Here is an 8,968-nt window from a genome sequence, read left to right on the forward strand (position 1 = left end):
AGAAAGCACGCAAACTAAACTGTGAAGCGACGGGCACTTTTGGTGGCAAAAGTCTTAAACTACCCTTCATTTTATTTTGCTTGCAATACGCCAGGAAAAAAAACAGACCTGAGCAATTTATCTCCAGACTTTCTGAAGGTTTTTCAAACGTTTTCTTTGGACACCTGCTGTTTTCTTTTTTTCTTGATCTATGAGTCATTCAAGCATTAAAAATAGTCCCGTAACTCAAGCTTTGAATCAGTGTTGGCGACACATCATAGACAGCTTAGTAAATAACCAATACTGAATTGTATCTTTAGGCACTTAAGGCTAGTAGACTGTTTATTTTTGCACCAAAAAGGGGATTCCCAAAGACCTATTCGCTGAAAACATAGCATATCGATGCAAGGTCTGCAGTATTTGTCAAAAGATGTTTGTGGTGGACAAAAACGTTTCAGGCCTAAAACTATCAACAGCAGACAAACAGTGAAGGTTACACATCTAAGCGTTAAGAAAAGAGTGAGGAATCCAAATTTGACATTTTTGGTTCCAGTGGTTGTACAAAGGAGGTCAGGAGAGAGAGGTACAACAGTGATTGTCTACAGCCATCTGTAAAATATGTTGAAGCTGCATTTCAGCCAGTGGTGCTGGTGGTCTCTTAGCATCAGATTTTGATCCACCATACAACACCATCTGCGTCTGAATGGCAGCAGCTTTATTTTTAAGCATGACAATGACCCCAAACACAGTGCCAGTGCAGGAAAAGCATACATGGATAGACATCTTTCACCTGAATAAACTTAAGTTATTGGATATATCTTTAAAAAAAAAATGTTGGCATGTTCTGCAGATGGACAATAGATGGCACCAAATGCCAGTGTTGTGAAATTTAAATGATCTGCTCTCTCATCTGCTCCTGAATGTGTCTCTCCTCATCAGGCTGCCTGAGCTGTCTTTACGTGTAGTTTTTAATGTGCTAATAATGAAATGGGTCATTAAGTCCTTAGCTTGTTTGTTTTGTAAATGAAAACCACCAGTCTCACTGCAATCCTCTGGCCTGATTGAAGTTAGATTAAATTGCACGTTAGTTGTTAGTAGATCACAGTAGGCCAAAAAGAACTCTCTCACTTTTTGAGTGATTTAAATGGCACAAATTTGTTTCTCTCTATCATCACATTTGTTTTTGTGCATCTGCTTTTGTCAGTTTAGTGAGAGGTCCAACAAGTGAATGTTTTAAAGAAACCTGAGACTCCTCTGCCTTTATGGAATGCATTTCCCTGCAGCCCAAGACATACAGACCTGAATAATAATCCTCTTCTTATAAGAATAAGCAATGAGATAAATGCATAAGTAAAATAGTTGAATGCACATGTGGCCAAATAATCCTCTGGTGTGTTTAACTCTTGGAGGCAACTTTTCCAGTTACATTAGAAATTACTGCGAAGTCAGTACAGATTATATACGTTTTGGTTGGTTAATGGTTAGAAAATAAGAAAAAAATTGCTATCTCATGAAAATGATGCAAAGTGTTACTTTGTTTCTCTGCTAACAGTTCTGACATAGATGACTGTAACACAAAAATGCATGCACCATCATCAAAATGTAAAAGTTGCATTTTAAAAACAAGGAACTATATCAATCCCACAGTACATGGCGTTGCAGCAGTTGTGAAGTCAGTTCAGTTTTATTTGTATAAAACTAAATATAATTCAAGTCTGTGTGCTGTTGAAATCACAATAGCATTGCCTTTTCAGTGATTTATATTGGAAGTTTAAGATCCTACAATAATACAGAGAAAACCCCAACAATCAGATGACCGCCTGTGAACAAGCACTTGGCAACAATGGGAAGGAGAATCTCCATTTTAACAGGAAGAACCTTCCACCATAACCAGGCTCAGGGAGGGGCTGCTATCTTTAAATGCAGAGTGGTAGTAACCTAGGCCACACTACAGTTTAAGTAAAATTTAAGTGCCTTTAAAAAAAATAATGGACTGAAGTTTTGTTTTTGTTTTTTTTCTTAAGTGGTAACACATTTGTCTTTACTATTTTGCAGATATATTTGATGTCTAAGCTTCACGATGTGTTCAATTCCCGGGCTTCCAGCGCCAGGAACAGAAATCTCTTTTCTCATCACGAGGGTGAACCTGAAACCTAACTGTGGTCTTGTGGAATTATGGGTAAACATGGATGATGAGAAGAAACACATTTACGAGCAGATGAGAGAGGAAATTCAGACTCCTCACAGGAAGTTTTCTGGATTAGAAGGGAAACCAGGGGATCTCTGTCTGGTCTACATCAGCGAAACCTGGCACAGAGCTCGGATCGTATCGATTGAAAGTCAAACATACAATCTTTTTCTAATTGATCAGGGGCAGCCCCACATTGCCACAAATGAAGTTTTAGCATGGGCTCAAAATGACAGTTTTCTCCTGCCTCCTGAAATCGAATGTTGCATACTTGCAAATATCTTGTCCCTCGAGAAAAACTTCCCTGATAGAGCTACAAAGTTTTTGATGTCTCTGCCTGGGAAGAAGTTTAAGGGACTCGTTCATTATGTACTGATGCCGGATAGGACAATTCTCCTTGACATACCAGTTGTTTCCAAGCATATGTGCAAGTCTAGAGTTGCAAAGAAGATCCCAGTGGAGGAATTTAAAAATATTGTACTGAAATGTTCTGAGGCCTTTGATGTAACACAGGAACAGAGCCTGAATGTTAGCAGCCAATTTGCTAAACATAACCAATACTTTTACCCAGAGCTGCTTACTGACATTTTGGAAACGGTTTATGTGACTGAGGTAATTGATCCAGAAAATATTTTTTGCCAGCTTCTTATTCTTTCAAAAGCAGTGAAGATATTGTCTGAACAGATCCATCAACACTATGAAGAGAGCTCCAATTTTGGAGAGGAACTTCCGCAGAGCTGTGGGGATCCATGCGCTGCTAAAGGGACAGATGGCAGATGGCACCGATCATTACTAAAGCAAAACATTGAGACCTGTGATGGTGCTGTAAAGGTTTTTCATGTGGATGAAGGAAAAAATGACTTGGTGCCTGTTGAAGACATCAGGCCACTGGCTGGCAAATTCCTGAGAATGCCAGTTATCACATATCGTTGTTCTCTAGATGGAATAAAAGAAAATGGCAGAGAGTGGACTGCAGTGCAGACAGATTTGTTGAAATCACTCCTGCTGAACAAGACTGTGGTGGTGACGTTTGACCACTATGATGCAACTCAAGATGTCTATAATGTTACACTCTATGCAGCTAATGCTACCTGTGTCAACAGTTCTTTTCTGGAGAAGGCAGACTTTATTCCCCTCTCTAAGCTTGAGCAGGATTTAATTGTCCAGAATGAATCTCTTAACTCATCCATTCTCAGTTTACTTGAAGATGAACAATGCATGAATTTACAGAACAAAGTCAATGTCATTCCTGATGGTGTATCAGAGGGAACTGCGGCAAGCTCCAAAAACAAAACGGTCAACGGTGGACAAGAGTGTGCATCTCCTTCTTGTAACAGTGACATTTATACGAAAGCAAGCTCTGAACCTGCAGTAGATTGCAATGGGCATACTGCACCAGGTTTCTGCTCCGAGTTGCAAAGTGCTTGTCATGACAGTGAATTCACTGTCGGACGTAGTGTCACTGTAAAGGTATCTTGCATTGAAAGTCTACAGAAGTTCTGGTGTCAAATAACAGAAAATGAAGACTCCCTCAGATGCCTTATGCAAGATCTGCAAAATCACTATTCATCCACCCGCTCTCGGCCACTTGTTCAGTTCATCTGCGTTGCCCGTAATCCAGATGATAACATGTGGTACAGAGCGAGGATTGTTGCTAATAGCAACTCGCCTGTTGTAGACGTGAGATTTATAGACTATGGTCAAATTCAAAAGGTCCCTCTGCAAGATGTGCACCCCATTGATCCAGCTTTCTTGCGGCTGAGTACTCAGGCTTTCCCATGTTGCTTATTCAGTCTGAAGAGTCCTACTTATCCTGTTACCACTACTTGGAATAGCGATGCCTTAGCAGAGTTTCACAAGTTTGTGGATTTAAGTGTGTCGACAGACAATGGTTTGAAATGCGTTGTAAAGGCAGTGGAATCTGATGAAGAAGGTCTGCTGCTTAATATGGTAGACATTCAGACTGCATCTGGTAGTGCATGCAAGCTTCTGGATAAGAAATGTGCACAGTCTGAGGCACATCTGCAATCTCCTCCACAAGTCACATCTGATGTGTACAATTACTCCACATATAATATTGAGGTGGGTGGTAAAGAAAATGTGTGGATAACGTCTTCAGAGACTGTCAATCATTTCTACTGCCAACTGGACAGGAATGCCAAATTGTTTGACAAATTGATGGAAAGTGTTGCACAACTCCTTAGCGAGCCACAGCGCTTAGATCAGACTCTTGGACTCAACAGCTTGTGCTTTGCGAGGTACACCGATAATGAGTGGTACAGAGGTCAAATAGTAGAAATAACTCCAAAGCTCAAAGTGCACTTTGTGGACTATGGGGATACTCTTGTAGTCAGTGAAACTGATATCTGTCCCTTTCCCACTGAAGCGAGCGTGGCCAGGTCATTTCCAGTGCAGGCTATTCCCCTTGGATTGTTTGATGTCCCTGCAGAATTACCCCAGGAAGTCAACCAGTGGTTTGCAGATCGTGCTGTTGGCCGTAGTTTCATCATTTCCGTGGCAAAAGTGGAAAATGGAAAGCTAATTGTTGAACTGTATGATGGCTCAGTGAGTGTGAATATGAAAGTCAGAGAGAAGATAGCTAAAACTAAACAAAACAAAATGACCGATGTCAATCAGCAGACTGACCAGCACCACTTTAACAGCTTGAACGAAGGCTGTTCAGCACAAGAATCAGTATTGGTGGAGACAGCAGGACAAAATGGAGTCCACGGTAACGATAGGATGTGTGCTGCAGATGATTTAAAGGGGAGTTCAATATCCATAGCTAATGTCGCTTCACCACGGATTGAGCATGCAACAGTTTTGGATGAAGGAATAAAACCCATAATGCATGTCACTCTTGAAGACAAAACTGTGGCAGAGACTTCTGTTCAGATTTGCCACAGTGACTCAGACAAGACACAGCACTCTAATTCTTGCCTTGAGAAAAACTTGACCATCTGCATGTACAATTGGCCAAATATTTCTCAAAAACAGATTGAGGACGTGTACGCTTCCTGCATTGTTGGACCACATTATTTCTGGTGTCAGTACAACACTGAAGATCTCAACATGATATCAAAGCTTGCTCAGGAAACTGGACAAATTCAAGATGCAGTTTTTCCTGAGGTACTGGTGCCTGGAAGTCCATGCCTTGCTCTCTTTTCCAGTGACAACCAGTGGTACAGAGCTCAAGTAATTCAAAAGACTGACAGTACTCTCAATGTTCTATTTATTGACTATGGAAATGAGTCTGAAGTTAGCATTAAAGATGTGAGGTCAATACCCCAGCATCTGCTGGAGATTCCTCCTCAGGCATTTCTGTGCTTTCTAGATGGCTTTGAGTCTGAAGGCTCCTGGGACGATGACGTGTATGATGACTTCTACAATCTTGTGGTTGATAAGCCACTCAAATTGACAGTCATTAAGGAAAAGTATTCAGAGATGGCGGGTCCTCAATATGCAGTGAATATTGAATGTGTTAAGATGTTCATCAGTAGCTTAGCGCAGAAAAACAGGAAATCACTGTCAGGAGAAAACTCAGAGAACCAGACTGATCAGACAAAAAGTTTCTCCCAAAGCATTCAAACTGAGGACAACACAACTCATTTTGATGTTGCCAAAGGAAATGACAATCCTTGCATGTACAAAGAGCCACAGCTTTCCCAAAACGATGAAGAAACTGTATATGCTTCTTGCATTGGGGATCCCTTTTACTTCTGGTGCCAATATGCCAACACAGAAGGTCTCCGTGAAGTGTCACAGCTTGTTCAGGAAGCAGGAGAGGCACAGAAGGGCATGATGCTCCATGAGGCTCCTCGTCTAGGGAGTCCATGCCTCGCTCTATATTCCAGTGACAACCAATGGTACAGAGCCCAAGTAATTGAGAAAGCAGACAGTACACTGCATGTTTTGTTCATTGACTATGGAAACGAGTCAGAGATTGACATCAGGAACGTCAGATCATTATCCCAGCCTCTGCTGGAAAAGGCTCCTCAGGCCTTTTTGTGCTGCTTAAATGGATTTAAGGAGTCCGAGGGCTCCTGGAATGACTCAGTTTACGATGACTTTTACACTCTTTTGATTAATAAACCACTTAATCTCAGAGTAATCAGCATAGGAAACCACTCAGAGGTTGGTGTTCCTCAGTATCATGTTGAAATTGAGTGTGAAGGAGTGGCTGTGAACACACTAATGCAGAAATACTGGAATCCAGTTACAGAAGAATGTGTTGGTGCTGAAAGCCATCAAACAGAAAACCTCCCACAGGGTGCTCAGACTGAACCTGATGTGAAACAAATTTGTGTTTCCGAAGAAAATGTTTTTAAATGCATGTACAAAGAGCCGCGACTTTCCCCAAACGATACAGAAATGGTATATGCATCTTGTGTTGTGGGACCACATTTCTTCTGGTGTCAATATGCCAACACAGAGGACCTCTGCAAAGTGTCGCAGCTTGCTCAGGAAGCAGGAGAGGCACAGCAGAAACTGTTCCCTGAGACTCCTCGTCCAGGCAGTCCATGCCTCGCTCTGTATTCCGATGACAACCAATGGTACAGAGCCCAGGTTATTGAGAAAGCTGACACTTCACTGCATGTTGTGTTCATTGACTATGGAAACGAGTCTCAAGTTGACATCGGTAATATAAGATCACTGCCTCAGATTCTGTTGGAGAAGGCTCCTCAGGCCTTTTTGTGCTGCTTAAATGGATTTAAGGAGTCTGAGGAGTCTTGGGATGACACAGTTTATGATGACTTTTTCAACCTTGTGATTAATAAACCACTCAGACTGACAGTAATCAGCATCGGAGACCACTCGGAGATCACTGTTCCTCAGTATCACGTTAAAATTGAGTGTGAGGGAGTGGATGTGAACAAACAAATGCAGAAATACTGGAAAGGAGTGTCCAGAGATGGTGCCTTGGCAGAAAGTGTGGAATCAGGTTAGTAGACTACTAGTTAGTGTTACTGAAATGACTGAAAGGTCCTTTGCTAGTTTACTGTATCTTGACTTTTTTTTTCCCAGTATACAAGGATGAAACCAGTGCCAAGAACGAGATTGACGAGGCTTAAAAGCTGTCAAGTGATACAGCAATCGGTACGTTTAATACATAAAGGTCTCTTTTTGATAAATGCTTCTTTTTGGTGTGTTATTAATAGCAACTCACAGGTGAATTATCTATCAAAAGTAAATTTCCAGAAATGGAGAATTAATGACAGCACTAAAAAAAATCTTTCTTTGTTTCTTCCAGCTCTGGGGGAGCCAAAATGTGTCTGATACGTTGTTTCAATATGAAGTAACAATTTGTCTTATTACATTTTTTTTTTTTTATTTGTCCCAATAAAGTGTTTACATAGATTAAAACTGGTTTGTTTATTTATTTTCATGGTTTCTAAACATTTGAACAGATAGTTTTGCAGACTGCATTGGCTGGCAGACTTGCAGCTGCTTAGCATTTGTACTCTGATTAAAAGAACAGTAATGCAGACTTGGAATAAATCTCTACAACCAAATCATCAAGATGATTGTATAAATAAAAGGGATTTAGTCGTAGCTTTTATAGCTTTTAGATTTGTTTGGATTTATTGTTATAACAGGTTATAATATCCTTTATCAGGTCAAGTCTCTAGAAACACGTACAGAGTCATATTTTTGATTTTTGTTTTTTGACAATCCTTAAAGATGGTTTGATTCCTACAGCAGTTTTCACTTTTAATCCAAAATGACTTGCATTTGCTTATAATAAAGATTTGAGCATTGACAATTGGTGCTGTTTAATTTTTATTTTTTTTCTATGGATATTTATTTGGCATTTCATTTATGAAACAACGGTAACCTTAAGGCACTTTATGTCTTAACGTAGAGTCTCTGAGTGAAAAACTCAAACTATCAGTTTTACTTTTGAGATTGGGGGGGAAAAAAACTCCTTACAGTTTAAAAACTTCTAATAGGAAGAAACGTTGAGCAGAACCAGGCTCAGGGAGGGGGAAGCCATCTGCTGCAACTGTCTGGGGCAGAAAGGAAAGAGGAAAAAGGGCACACACAGAGAGATGAGACAAAAATCGACTGTGGCATGAAAATTAACATTAATGACATGCTGCAGTGGTGTATAAACACCTGGGGAAGAAATGGTCGGTGCATTTAGGAAGCCCCTCCACAAGTCCGAGCCTTTAATGGCATAACTAGGAGATATTCAGGCTGAACCAGCTCTAACTATAAGCTTTATCAGAAAGGAAAGATTTAAGCGTAATCTTAAAAGTAGGGAGCATGTCTTCAAAGTCTTGAATCTAGATGAAGGGATACATGTGTGGCAGGTTCAAAATGACTAAAGTCAAGAAAAAATGTACTGTGGTAATAAATGTGCTTCATGCAGGCCCGTTAGATCTGGGAATTGTTTGTCAGCAGATGTGGAAAACCAGTATGGAGTCATGAATGTGAATAAAATAATATAACTAATAAAGCAATTAATTAAGAATCTGGCTATATCTGTGAAGCACAGGACACTTAAAATGTTAGCCTAATTTATTTCCACACAATGAGTAAAGACGGACATAATGTGGATTGTGTTACCTTTATTTACTTGTTATAGCACCTAAAATGAGTTTTCACTTCCTAAGACAGGCTAGCCTTACTTAAATCGTGTCTTTGCTGTTTTTGAATAATAATATATTATTATTAATATATTATATTATTGATAACGATCTAAGAGACACGCCCTGGTTTCCTTTCCGTGTTTTTACCTTCAGGTTAGGAGCCATCTAGTGTTGATCCGTTGCTAGGATCCACTGTTGCTAGGTTAAA

The sequence above is a fragment of the Pelmatolapia mariae genome, linkage group LG16_19 (assembly GCF_036321145.2).
Source record: "Pelmatolapia mariae isolate MD_Pm_ZW linkage group LG16_19, Pm_UMD_F_2, whole genome shotgun sequence".
NCBI lineage: Eukaryota > Metazoa > Chordata > Actinopteri > Cichliformes > Cichlidae > Pelmatolapia > Pelmatolapia mariae.